Raw genomic sequence first — 13,728 nt, 5'->3', positions numbered from 1 at the left:
AGATGTGGGAAGTGGTGGTGCTGCTGCACACCCTGAAAAATCTGAATAATGTTTATTAATTAATTTTTATTTTTTTTCACAAATGTAGTGCCCTGGCTTTTACAAGTATTATCAGACCGATTATAGATGTCTGCAGTATGTGCAAAAACATTTTCAGCATCTCCAATTTGGCAAAAACAATGTATGGACAAAAATACAAAACATCCACATCAAATTAAATATTTTTCTTGATCAAATAACAGAAAATATTACCATCCTTACAAACCACTTCATGGAAAATGTACTGTACATAGGCCAGTCATCTTGGTTTGTACCTGTAGACCTTAATCACCCTGAAGAAAACAATGACCAATCCAGTAAATAAATACATTCAGCCATCAAGCAGTTTGTGGTGATGTGGCTCATTTGGTAGAGTATGGTGCTTGCAATGCCAGGGTTGTGGGTTTGATTCCCACAAGTGACCAGTATGAAACATGTACTCACTCACTACTGTAAGTTGCTCTGGACAAGAGCGTCTACTAAAAACGGAAAAGGAATGAATAGACCATTTCAATTTTTCATAGAAATAAGTTGCATTTGCAAAATATTTCAAGAAAACGGGAAAACATATCAAGCAAATATTTGTTTATATTCCACAAGTATTATCAGATTAACTGTTTTGTAGAGATAATTAACAGACTGAAGTTACAAATGCTGGTCAACACTCAAATAAACAAAATGTTTCTTCATAAAAGCAGTGCACCGGGCCTTTACTAGTCCTGTATTAACAGACCGATATAGACGTCTTCAGCGCGGGCATCTCTTTCTCTGCACCCCCTCAGCAAAAAATAAATCACAGCACCCCAAAACTACTTCCCGCAGCTATGTGCATTCAGTTTGAGAATGTCTAATCTAATGCTACTCCATCCTGACATCTATAATAATATAATAATATGCCATTTAGCAGACGCTTTTATCCAAAGCGACTTACAGTCATGTGTGCATACATTCTACGTATGGGTGGTCCCGGGGGATCGAACCCACTACCCTGGCGTTACAAGCGCCATGCTCTACCAACTGAGCTACAGAAGGACCAACATCTGAAATATTGGTCTGCCTGTTTCTCTCTCCTGTCCCAGCAGGGAACCTAAGCTTCTTAACCATAATCAGCCCAGATAACAACATCTGAATCTTAGAGAGACTAAAGCGTATTGTTATGTGGTCTTAGTGGAGCCCCATCTTTTTTTTTTTAAATGGACAATTAATTAAAACGATTAATGCCCCCAGCTGCTTTGTCTTGCCCTTTGGGACCACAAGCCCTGAGAGGACATCTTATTTCCTATATAATGCACTACTTTTGACCAGGGCCATCCAAGACCTCTACACGGAGTATACAAAACATTAAGAACACCTTCCTAATATTGCGTTGTACCTCCTCCCCTCTCCTTTTACCCCCAGAACAGCCTCAGTTCCACATGAATGCTGGCCCATGTCGACTCCAGTACTTCCCACAGTTGTGTCAAGTTGGCTGGATGTCTTTTGGGTGGTGGAACATTCTTGATACACACAGGAAAATGTTGAGCATGAAAAACCCAGCACCATTGCAGTTCTTGACACAAACCAGTGCCCCTGGCATCTACTACCATACCCCATTCAAAAAGGCACTTAAAATATTTTGTCTTTCCCATTCACCCCCCGAATGGAACACGAACACAATCCATTTCTCAATAGTCTATTTAACCTGTCTCCTCCCCTTCATCTACACTTAGAAGTGGATTTACTTGGATTTGTCACTTCAAAAATCAGTGATCATAGTTTTCACATGGAATGACCCGGTCAGTCTCATGGAAAGAGCAGGTGTTCTAAATGTTTTGTAGACTCCGTGTATACAAGGTGGTGTCAAAGGAAGGGACATCATTAAAGACTCCAGCCACCAAAGACAGATGTTCTCTCTGCTTCCGTACAGCAACATGTAAAGCGTTGGTCCCATGTTTCATGAACTGTAATAAAAGATCCAAGAAATATCCCAGAAGCACAAAACAAAAGCTTATTTCTCTCAAATGTTGTGCACAAATTTGTTTACATCCCTGTTAGTGAGGATTTCTCCTTTGCCATCCACCTGACTGATAGGTATGGCATATCAAGAAGCTGATTAAACAGCATTACACATCGGTGCGGCAGGGTAGCTTAATGGTTAGAGCGTTGGACTAGTAACCGAAAGGTTGCAAGTTCAATTCCCCGAGCTGACAAAGTACAAATCTGTCGTTCTGCCCCTGAACAGGCAGTTCACCCACTGTTCCTAAGCCGTCATTGAAAATAAGAATTTGTTCTTAACTGACTTGCCTAGTTAAAAATAAAAAAAAAAAAAACACAGGTGCACCTTGTGCGGGGTACAATAAAAGGCCACTAAAATGTGCGGTTGTGTCACACAACACAATACAGATGTCTCAAGTTGAGGGAGCTTGCAATTGGCATGAGAAAGAGAGAAACAAAACAACAATGATCAGCCAATGTTTCATCATTTTTTAATCAGCTAATTCAATGTATAGAACATAACTACTCATATCTCCGTCGTAGTAGAGCTGTTGCCAGATCATTTAATATTAATTTGTCATAAGCCACCTCCAACGTCATTTTAGAGAATTTGGCAGTAAGTCCAACTGGCCACACAACAGCAGACGAAGTGTAACCAAGCCAGCCCAGGACCTCCACATCCAGCTTCTTCACCTGCGAGATAGTCTGAGACCAGCCACCCAGACAGCTTATGAAACTGAGGAGTATTTCTGTCTGTATTCTGATTGGCTGGGTCTGGCTATCCAGTGGGTGAGCTTGGCTCCAAAGTGGGTGGGCCTATGCCCTCCCAGGCCCACGCATGGCTGCACCCCTGCCCAGTCATGTGGAATCCATAGATTAGGGATTTAATTTCAATTGACTGGTTCCCTTACATGAACTGTAACTTAGTCAAATATTTCAAATTGTTGCATTGCATAGTTTATATTTTTGTTCCATTTAAATGGTTCTTGTAGCCATTTTGTTAGCCATCTGAGTTGACCCTTGTATTTACATTTTTGCACGGTCTCTATGCACACTCACAAGGCCCAACACACACACACACACACACAAACATCCTGATGCCTAGTCACCTTACCCTTATACATATTCCCCCATCACACCAGTATCACTGCACATTGTAGATATACTGGGTCAGTTCAATACCATACTATATACTGGGTCAGTTCAACACCATATAGTATGGTACTGAACTGACCCTGTATATAGTATAGTGTTGAACTGACCCAGTATATAGTATGGTATTGAACTGACCCAGTATGGTGTTGAACTGACCCAGTATATAGTATGGTATTGAACTGACCCAGTATATAGTACGGTGTTGAACTTTGTTCTTTGTTTGAACTCTATTCTTAGTTCTACATTGACATCTGCGTTGTTGGGTTTAAAGCTTGCAAGAAAGGCATTTCACTGTACTTGTGCAATGGGCTCCCCGAGTGGCGCAGCGGTCTAAGGCACTGCATCGGAGTGCAAGAGGCATCACTACAATCCCTGGTTGGAGTCCAGGCTGTATCACATCCGGGCTGTGATTGGGAGTCCCATAGGGCGGCGCACAATTGACCCAGCATCATACAGGTTTGGCCGATGTAGGCTGTCGGCTTGCCTAGTTAAAGGTAGGCTGGTCTAGTTAAATAACATAGGCATCTGGTAAGAACATAGGCATCTGGTAAGAAGCAGGTACACTGTACAGGGATTAGGTCATTTGTCTTGTCCACTGCGATCGATTCGATTCTTAAGATGTCCCCTCAAGAACTTAGTAAATCACAAAAATCACATTTGTTGTTTTCTTCTATTTCCCCTTCCAACAAGATGCAACTGTCATTCAGCGGTTTGTCATTCATTCTAGGGGGTGGTGGAGCGGTTTGTCATTCATTCTAGGGGGTGGTGGAGCGGTTTGTCATTCATTCTAGGGGGTGGTGGGGGTGGTGGAGCGGTTTGTCATTCATTCTAGGGGGTGGTGGAGCGGTTTGTCATTCATTCTAGGGGGGTGGTGGAGCGGTTTGTCATTCATTCTAGGGGGTGGTGGAGCGGTTTGTCATTCATTCTAGGGGGTGGTGGAGCGGTTTGTCATTCATTCTAGGGGGTGGTGGAGCGGTTTGTCATTCATTCTAGGGGGTGGTGGAGCGGTTTGTCATTCATTCTAGGGGGTGGTGGAGCGGTTTGTCATTCATTCTAGGGGGTGGTGGAGCGGTTTGTCATTCATTCTAGGGGGTGGTGGAGCGGTTTGTCATTCATTCTAGGGGGTGGTGGAGCGGTTTGTCATTCATTCTAGGGGGTGGTGGAGCGGTTTGTCATTCGTTGCTCTCAGAATCTAGTGACGAGTGAAAAATATAATTAGAGAAAGAAAAAAAGTGTTTGTGTATTTAGAAGACACACAAATAACGGTTTATAATGGGTGAACGACAAAATACCATCTCTGGAGAAAAGGATGGACGCAGTTCACGGCTCAGGAGTCGGTGTCTTGAAAAACTAGACATGTAGGGGAAATATTTTGTTGTCGTTTAACGCTCTATAAACTTTTACCTCTGCATCAAAAACAGGAAAAGGTTACTAGCCAGGGAGAGAAGACAGGAAGTATAACCTAATACCAGAGCCTAGTGTGTTCTTCCCTAGACAGGACGTATAACCTAATACTAGAGCCTAGTGTGTTCTTCCCTAGACAGGACGTATAACCTAATACTAGAGCCTAGTGTGTTCTTCCCTAGACAGGACGTATAACCTAATACCAGAGCCTAGTGTGTTCTTCCCTAGACAGGACGTATAACCTAATACCAGAGCCTAGTGTGTTCTTCCCTAGACAGGACGTATAACCTAATACCAGAGCCTAGTGTGTTCTTCCCTAGACAGGACGTATAACCTAATACTAGAGCCTAGTGTGTTCTTCCCTAGACAGGATGTATAACCTAATACCAGAGCCTAGTGTGTTCTTCCCTAGACAGGACGTATAACCTAATACTAGAGCCTAGTGTGCTAGACAGGATGTATAACCTAATACTAGAGCCTAGTGTGTTCCCTAGACAGGATGTATAACCTAATACTAGAGCCTAGTGTGTTCTTCCCTAGACAGGACGTATAACCTAATACTAGAGCCTAGTGTTTTTCCTAGCAGTAGTGACTGAACACACAGTAGGCCTAGCATATCATTACTAGGCATGAAACACACACACACACACACTAGTAAGTTGTGTGTTACCCTCCCCTCTTGGTCACGGAGTATTGTTGTTAAGGATTATGTTTGTGGCTCAGTCCAGCTCAAGCTCTTCTGTCCTGCAACCTCAAATGGTGGAAAGCACTGCCCCCTGGCACTAGGACACCAGATCCCTGCCCGTGACTTTTGTGAACTAACACTCACACTGGAGTTTTTCCCCCAAAACACTGGCTTTGCTGATAGCTACTCTATTGAGTAAAAACAAGTACTTACCATACCTGAGATGTGGTCGTCTCACCTAGCTATCTTAAGATTAATGCACTAACTGTAAACTGCTCTGGATAAGAGCATCTGCTAAATGACTACAATGTAAAATGTTAGCTAATTGTCAAATTGGGGAAACTGAGAATGAGTGACTGAGAGGAGACCGAGGGAAAAGAGTCAGAAATGTCTTCGACAGTGAGGTAACAGTTAGATTCACACCAAGAGCTGGGTGAGAATGAGAGTAAATCTCAGAGAGGACAGGCTGATGTGAAAGACAGCGTCACAGATAACTGACCTCCCAGAGAAGACTCAGGGTCACAGATAACTGAACTCAGAGAAAACTCAGGGTCTACTCAGAATGAGGGAAAAACAGTGTAAAGTAAGGTTGGTGCGGGAGTGGGTACATGGTGCTCTTAAATAGCTTGTAATTGGCTTTTATGTGATTCAGAACAGAGGTCGGTCATTGCGTCCTTTCCTCTTCACTGGTTGGCATGGAGGTGTGTGATATATATATATATATATATATATATGCCAGATAGTGACGTAATGAACCTGTTAATATGGTAGACTACTGGGCTCTGTGGTACTATAACACTGGCATATATATACCAGTGGTATAGTACCACAGAGCCCAGTAGTCTACCATATTAACAGGTTCATTAAGTCACCATCTGGCAGAGTAACACCAGTACTAAGGACGGGTGGCATACCAGCTCAAGGACATATTTGACAAAGTCCAGCAGGCTGTTGAAAGCATATTGACACAGCATCACTTACTGCTGCAGTGGAAGAAAACAAATTACAGAACAAAATCGGCAAAGCTTGTGGATTTCACACATACCAGCTATGAAGCAGACAAGCTGTGAATTCTCTCCCTCCCTTCCAGCCTTACAAAACAAAACAAAAAATGACTGAAAAATGTTCAGCTTACAGATATGAGTATATGAGTCTCACAGACTGACGGCAGACAAGGGTTGCGAGAACGCTACCAGAGAAACAGGTGTGTGTTAGTGCTGTGTCTTTGATTAAAAAACTAAAGACAGCCAAGTACCCTCGGAGAGCGCCTCTCTCTCTCTACCTCTACCTCTTCCCCACCTAGTCAGAAGTAGTGCAACGTAAAGGTTAAAAAGGTCATTTGTTAGGCAGCCTTAAAGCAAAAGAGCCAAGGGCATAGAGCTGAAATCCATTATGCTATCAGAAATACAAGAACATGTCGTCGTCTCAGGCAGAATAATTAGTTATCTACTGAGAACAAGAGACCAGGTGTTTGTGATGATGTTTGGAAGGGGAAGAGACTCTCGCTGGCGCTGCAGTTTCCTCATACCCACTGTACGTCTCCAGAAGAAACTCAGAAACCGGGTCACCTAGGGGTCAACTGTTTCTCCCTTACTTCTCAGAGATAGAGTGCACACACTGAATGTCTCCAGATGAAGGCAGGAAAACGTTAGGAAATATTGCCAGATAAAGCCAGAGAGGTCCCCAAAATGTAGAGCTGTGTGTGTGTGTGTGTGCTGGCCCAGCAGTGAACAAGTGGGCTTACTGTATTTGATGCGGCATACATGCGACAGGCCATCAGATTGTCTCCCTTCATGCTCCTCACAGCTCTCTAATAAAAGCCTGCAGTAGACAATGTCTGCTTCCCATATAGTACCCTATGTAGGGCACTACTTATGACCAAAACCTTACGAGGCCTGGTCAAAAGGTAGTGCACTACATAGGGACACACGTGTCATTTGGGATGTACCCTGTGTGTGTGTGTTGTCAGGCTGGTGTTTACATGGAGGAGCAGACAGGAGTTATTTTATTAGCCTTCATTGTCCTCATAACAAGGCCAGGTTTTAGAGGGCACACGCACACTCGCACCACTCACTGTTTCTTGGCCCAAGCAAGTCTCTTCTTATTGGTGTCCTTTAGTAGTTTGGGCTCCCGAGTGGTACAGTGGTCTAAGGCACTGTATCTCAGTGCAAGAGGCTTCACTACAGACCCTGGTTCGATTCCAGGCTGTATCACATCCGGACGTGATTGAGAGTCCCATTGGGTGGTGAACAATTGGCCCAGCGTCGTCGGGGTTTGGCTGGGGTAGGCAGTCTTTGTAATTTCTGCAAATTTTTATTATCCGACTTGCCTGGATAAATAAACATTTAAAGAAAATAAAAAAGTAGCGATTTCTTTGTAGCAATTTGACCATGAAGGCCTGACTCATGCAGTCTCCTCTGAAGAGTTTATGTTGAGATGTGTCTAATTTGAACACTGAAGCATTTATTTGGGCTACAATTTCTGAGGATGGTAACTCCTAATGAACTTATCCTCTGCAGCAAAGTCTGGGTCTTCCTTTCCTTCCTTTTCTGGGTCTTCCTTTTAAGGGAGCCAGTTTCACAGTGCTCACACTTGTTAATTTAAATGCATTCCGGGTGACTACCTCAAAGCTGGTTGAGAGAATGCCAAGAGTGTACAAAGCTGTCAAGGCAAAGGGTTGCAACTTTGAAGAACCTAAAATATAAAACATATTTTGAATTTGTTTAAAAATAAATTGGGTTACTAAATGATCCCATATGTGTCATTTCATAGTTGATGTCTTCACTAGTTCTCTGCAATGTAGAAAATAATAAAAATAACGAAAAACCCTTGAATGAGTAGGTGTCCAAACTTTTGACTGGTACTGTATATATACACAGTATTCGGACCCATACACTTTATTACTTCACAGCCTTATTCTAAAATAGATTAAATTAGGTTTTCCTCACCAATCTACACACCATACCTCATAAACGACATAGGTTTATGAAGCGAAAACAGGTTTTTAGAAAGCATTCAGACCCTTTGCTATGAGACTCGAAATTGAGCTCAGGTGCATCCTGTTTCCACTGATCAACCTTGAGATGTTTCTACAACTTCATTGGTGTCCACCTGTGGTAAATTCAATTGATTGGACATGATTTGGAAAGCCACACACCTGTGTGATATATATATATATAAGGTCTCACAGTTGACAGTGCATGTCAGAGCAAAAACCAAGTCATGAGGTCGAAGGAATTGTCAGGGAGGTGACCAAGAACCCAAATGGTCACTCGGACAGAGATCAAGAGTTCCTCTGTGGAGATGGGAGAACCTTCCAGAAGGACAACCATCACTACCTAACTCCAGCAATCAGGCCTTTATGGTAGAATGGCCAGACGGAAGCCACTCCTCAGTAAAAGGCACAATACAGCCCATTTGGAGTTTGTTTTTCAGCGGCAGGGACTGGGAGATTTGTCAGGATCAAGGGAAAGATGAACGGAGCAAAGTACAGAGAGAGATCCTTGATGAAAACCTGCTCTAGAGCGCTCAGGACCTCAGCGTGGGACGAAGGTTCACCTTCCAACAGGACAACGACCCTAAGCACACAGCCAAGACAACGCACGAGTGGCTTCAGGACAAGTCTCTGAATGTCCTTGAGTGGCCCAGCCAGATCCTGGAGTTGAACCCGGTCGAACATCTCTGGAGAGACCTGAAAATAACTGTGTAGCGACGCTCCTTATCAAACTAGACAGCGCGTGAGAAGATCTACAAAGAAAAATGGGAGAAACACCCCAAATCTAGGTGTGCTAAGCTTGTAGCGTCATACTCAAGACTTGAGGCTGTAATCAATCACTGCCAAAAGGTGCGTCAACAAAGTACTGAGTAAAGGGTCTGAATATACCTACACAATGTAAGGTTAATGTTGTTTTTTATGACATTTGCAAAAATGTCTAAAAACCTGTTTTTGCTTTGTCTTTATGGGGTATTGAGTGTAGACTGATGGAAAAATGTTAGAATTGAATCCACTTCTGAATGCATTGTAATACATTCTCTCTGGTATCGTCCTTTCCTGATCAGAATTACATTCTCTCTGGTATCGTCCTTTCCTGATCAGAATTACATTCTCTCTGGTATCGTCCTTTCCTGATCAGAATTACATTCTCTCTGGTATCGTCCTTTCCTGATCAGAATTACATTCTCTGGTATCGTCCTTTCCTGATCAGAATTACATTCTCTCTGGTATCGTCCTTTCCTGATCAGAATTACATTCTCTCTGTTATTGTCATTTTCTATCATTTCTGTCTATCCCATCCATCTCCCCCATTGATTTCGTAACTGTCAACACAAAGGTTCAGCACCACACAAAACCTTTCTCTGTATCTAGCAAAGAAGCCTTTTTTCCCATCTAGTGGAGCCGTGCTAGCTGCAAGGTGTCCTCTCTCTCTATCTAGTGGAGCCTTGCTAGCTGCAAGGTGTCCTCTCTCTATCTATCTAGTGGAGCCTTGCTAGCTGCAAGGTGTCTCTCTCTCTATCTAGTGGAGCCTTGCTAGCTGCAAGGTGTCCTCTCTATCTAGTGGAGCCTTGCTAGCTGCAAGGTGTCCTCTCTCTCTATCTAGTGGAGCCTTGCTAGCTGCAAGGTGTCCTCTCTATCTAGTGGAGCCGTGCTAGCTGCAAGGTGTCCTCTCTATCTAGTGGAGCCGTGCTAGCTGCAAGGTGTCCTCTCTATCTAGTGGAGCCGTGCTAGCTGCAAGGTGTCCTCTCTATCTAGTGGAGCCGTGCTAGCTGCAAGGTGCTAGCTGCAAGGTGTCCTCTCTATCTAGTGGAGCCGTGCTAGCTGCAAGGTGTCCTCTCTCTCTAGCTAGAGGAATATGGACACGCGCACACCAGTGGAGGCTCCTCAGAGGAGGACCATCCTCCTCAGTGAAATTTCATAAAAATAGTTAAACAAAGTCCTTTTTATATGAAACTATACTATATATATTAATATATCTCACAAAATAATTGCGTGAATTTAACCAGGTAGGCCAGTTGAGAACAAGTTCACATTTACAACTGCGACCTGGCCAAGATAAAGCAAAGCAGTGCGACACAAACAAGTTAAACCACGGTAGGCCGTCAGTGTAAATAAGAATTTGTTCTCAGACTTGCCGAGTTAAATTTTAAAAATAAACACTACTATTGTCAACTTTCTCCTGACACGAACTGAAGCCATGTCTCATGTGCCCAACTCATCCACTGGCACATTGAATGTTTCCTCTCCGAGCACTGTGAGTCCCCCATCAACGTTCTCTCAGTACTGTATGTAGAGTCAATCACAAAACACAATCTCATTATTACTCAGTGATGACTCCTTTGCTTGGACTAACTCATTATTAGCTCTTACCTAACTGTGTTAGTGTGTTGCTTCATAGTTAGCCTTCCCAGTCAAATCCTGTCCTGTACTTTTCAAGCCTCTGAACACCTCAACGTACCCCTCATACATTCATTCAAATCAGTGCTGTGATCCCTCTCCAACACAGTGCAAGTAGCCCTCTCATTTCCATTCCCCATAATATTGTATTATAAGTATAAGCTTTAGTTAAAGCGTCAAATAAATAGTCTGACAATTTTTTGAAACACGCCGTTGTCCCCGTGTGTTCTGCGCCTATATCGGAGGTCTCCCATCCTCCTCAATTTCTCAAGTCACCAGCCTCTACTGGCACGCACCACCGCAGGCACACACAAGCCCAGCATGGTTCAAACCGCGTCATCTCAATTCATTAGCGAAAGGATAATTATTTCCTGAACCTCAGATTCGTCCGTTTAACTTTAAAGCGTTTTAAGTGAGGGCGGCCATCGCTCCAAATGTGCACGCATCCTCTACGGGCGGATACAGAGAACACCGCTGACAGCAGGAGAGGAATTCATTAAATAGAGCAGAAATTTAGAATTTAATTGTCTATCAGAATGACAAGTATGATGAACAATGTCCTATTATAGGTAGAGAGGATAGTTGGTAATACCAGAGAATCCTTCCTGATGTCCTGTTATGGGTAGAGAGGATAGTTGGTAATGCCAGAGAATACTTCCTGATATCCTCCCTGCCCATAACAGGACAACCAGTAATGCCAGAGAATCCTTCCTCTATGACAATGGAAGCCAGACTATGCCAACTTCAGCAGTGTGACATCACCAACAAGCCATTTTTGGGCAGTCGGTCTAGCGTTGGTCTAGCGTATTTGGTCTCCCCTCTCCTCTTGCTTTTTCTAAATCGCTCCCGGAATGCATTTCATCCATTTGTTACTTTCTGTGTGAGGTGGCAGTGAGTTTTCCTAGGGCTTCCTGCCTGCCTGCGTAGGCTCCTACATCATTGCGTGGGCGTCCAGATTGAGAGGGAGGGATGGAGAGAGCTGGTGGGGGGTAGTCTGACCTCTGTTGCAGTGTAACAAATCACTGAGCATCCATCCTTTCCTTCTCAAAGAGACGGATGAAAAGTTGTTGAATTTTTAAAAGCCTCCACTTGTGCTTAGAATAACTTGTGAATCAACTCTGACTAAAGTGACTGCCTATTTCATTTGTGTTCTTAGTACGATGCTGTGTGAGAGACAGACCATGGCACACAGAATAGAAAGGTGTCCTCGCTTGTGTGAATGGATATTTTATGAGTCAGTGATTGTGTATTAGGGGCTAGGGGAGGAACAGGGGCTATTAATGGAACAGGTGTTAGTGGCGGAACAGGGGCTAGCGGCGGAACAGGGGCTATTAATGGAACAGGTGTTAGTGGCGGAACAGGGGCTTAGCGGAGGAACAGGGGCTATTAATGGAACAGGGGCTATTAGTGGGGCTAGCGGCAGAACAGGGGCTAGCGGCGGAACAGGGGCTATTAATGGAACAGGTGTTAGTGGCGGAACAGGGGCTAGCGGCGGAACAGGGGCTATTAATGGAACAGGTGTTATTGGCGGAACAGGGGCTAGCGGCGGAACAGGGGCTATTAGTGGGGCTAGCGGCGGAACAGGGGCTAGTGGAGGAACAGGGGCTATTAGTGGGGCTAGCGGCGGAACAGGGGCTAGCGGCGGAATAGCGGCTGGCGGCGGAACAGGGGCTATTAGTGGGGCTAGCGGCGGAACAGGGGCTATTAATGGAACAGGGGCTAGCGGCGGAACAGGGGCTAGCGGCGGAACAGGGGCTATTAATGGAACAGGGGCTAGCGGAGGAACAGGGGCTAGCGGCGGAACAGGGGCTATGAATGGAACAGGGGCTAGCGGAGGAACAGGGGCTAGCGGCGGGGCTAGTTGTGGAATAGGGGCTAGTGGCGGAATAGGGGCTAGCGGCTGGGCTAGTTGTGGAATAGGGGCTAGCGGCGGAATAGGGGCTAGCCTCGGAATAGGGGCTAGCGGCGGGGCTAGTTGTGGAATAGGGGCTAACGGCGGGGCTAGCGGCGGAATAGGGGCTAGCGGCGGAATAGGGGCTAGCGGCGGAATAGGGGCTAGCGGCGGAATAGGGGCTAGCGGCGGAATAGGGGCTAGCGGCGGGGCTAGTTGTGGAATAGGGGCTAACGGCGGGGCTAGTAGTGGAATAGGGGCTAGTGGCGGAATAGGGGCTAGCGGCGGAACAGGGGCTATTAATGGAACAGGGGCTAGCGGAGGAACAGGGGCTAGCGGCGGAACAGGGGCTATTAATGGAACAGGGGCTAGCGGAGGAATAGGGGCTAGCGGCGGGGCTAGTTGTGGAATAGGGGCTAGTGGTGGAATAGGGGCTAGCGGCTGGGCTAGTTGTGGAATAGGGGCTAGCGGCGGAATAGGGGCTAGCGGCGGAATAGGGGCTAGCGGCGGGGCTAGTTGTGGAATAGGGGCTAACGGCGGGGCTAGTAGTGGAATAGGGGCTAGTGGCGGAATAGGGGCTAGCGGCGGAATAGGGGCTAGCGGCAGGGCTAGTTGTGGAATAGTGGCTAACGGCGGGGCTAGTAGTGGAATAGGGGCTAGTGGCGGAATAGGGGCTAGCGGCTGGGCTAGTAGTGGAATAGGGGCTAGCAGTGGGGCCAGTATTGGAATAGGGGCTAGCAGTGGAATATGGGGTCATTAATGGAATTGGTCTAGTAGTGGAATAGGGGCTAGCGGCGGAATAGGGGCTAGCGGCAGGGATAGTAGTGGAATAGGGGCTAGCAGTGGAATAGGGGGGTCATTAATGGAATCGGTCTAGTAGTGGAATAGGGGCTAGCGGCGGAATAGGGGCTAGCGGCGGGGCTAGTTGTGGAATAGGGGCTAACGGCGGGGCTAGTAGTGGAATAGGGGCTAGTGGCGGAATAGGGGCTAGCGGAGGAATAGGGGCTAGCGGCAGGGCTAGTTGTGGAATAGGGGCTAACGGATTGACCATAAGAGCCTACAATTACCAAGTGTCCCGCACGGTGTCTGCGTGGAAATTGGTGCGCAAAAGTCAGGTACCAGTATTTTTCCATCCGAATCAGAGAAGAATGCACGCTTCCAGGGAAGGGATTTCAATTAAGAGATGTA

The 13,728-nt window shown here is 45.5% G+C and overlaps 1 protein-coding gene across 4 annotated transcripts in view; it reads right to left on the bottom strand.

Moving 5' to 3' along the window:
• The window catches only part of LOC124040407 (brain-specific angiogenesis inhibitor 1-associated protein 2-like), a 143,811-nt gene that overhangs the window by 77,838 nt on the left and 52,245 nt on the right, over positions 1-13,728 (bottom strand). The window lies entirely within an intron of this gene.

This window comes from Oncorhynchus gorbuscha, linkage group LG07 (genome assembly GCF_021184085.1).
Source record: "Oncorhynchus gorbuscha isolate QuinsamMale2020 ecotype Even-year linkage group LG07, OgorEven_v1.0, whole genome shotgun sequence".
Lineage (NCBI taxonomy): Eukaryota > Metazoa > Chordata > Actinopteri > Salmoniformes > Salmonidae > Oncorhynchus > Oncorhynchus gorbuscha.
The sequence above is the reverse complement of the archived record's forward strand: the minus strand, read 5'-3'. Positions and strand labels throughout refer to the sequence as shown.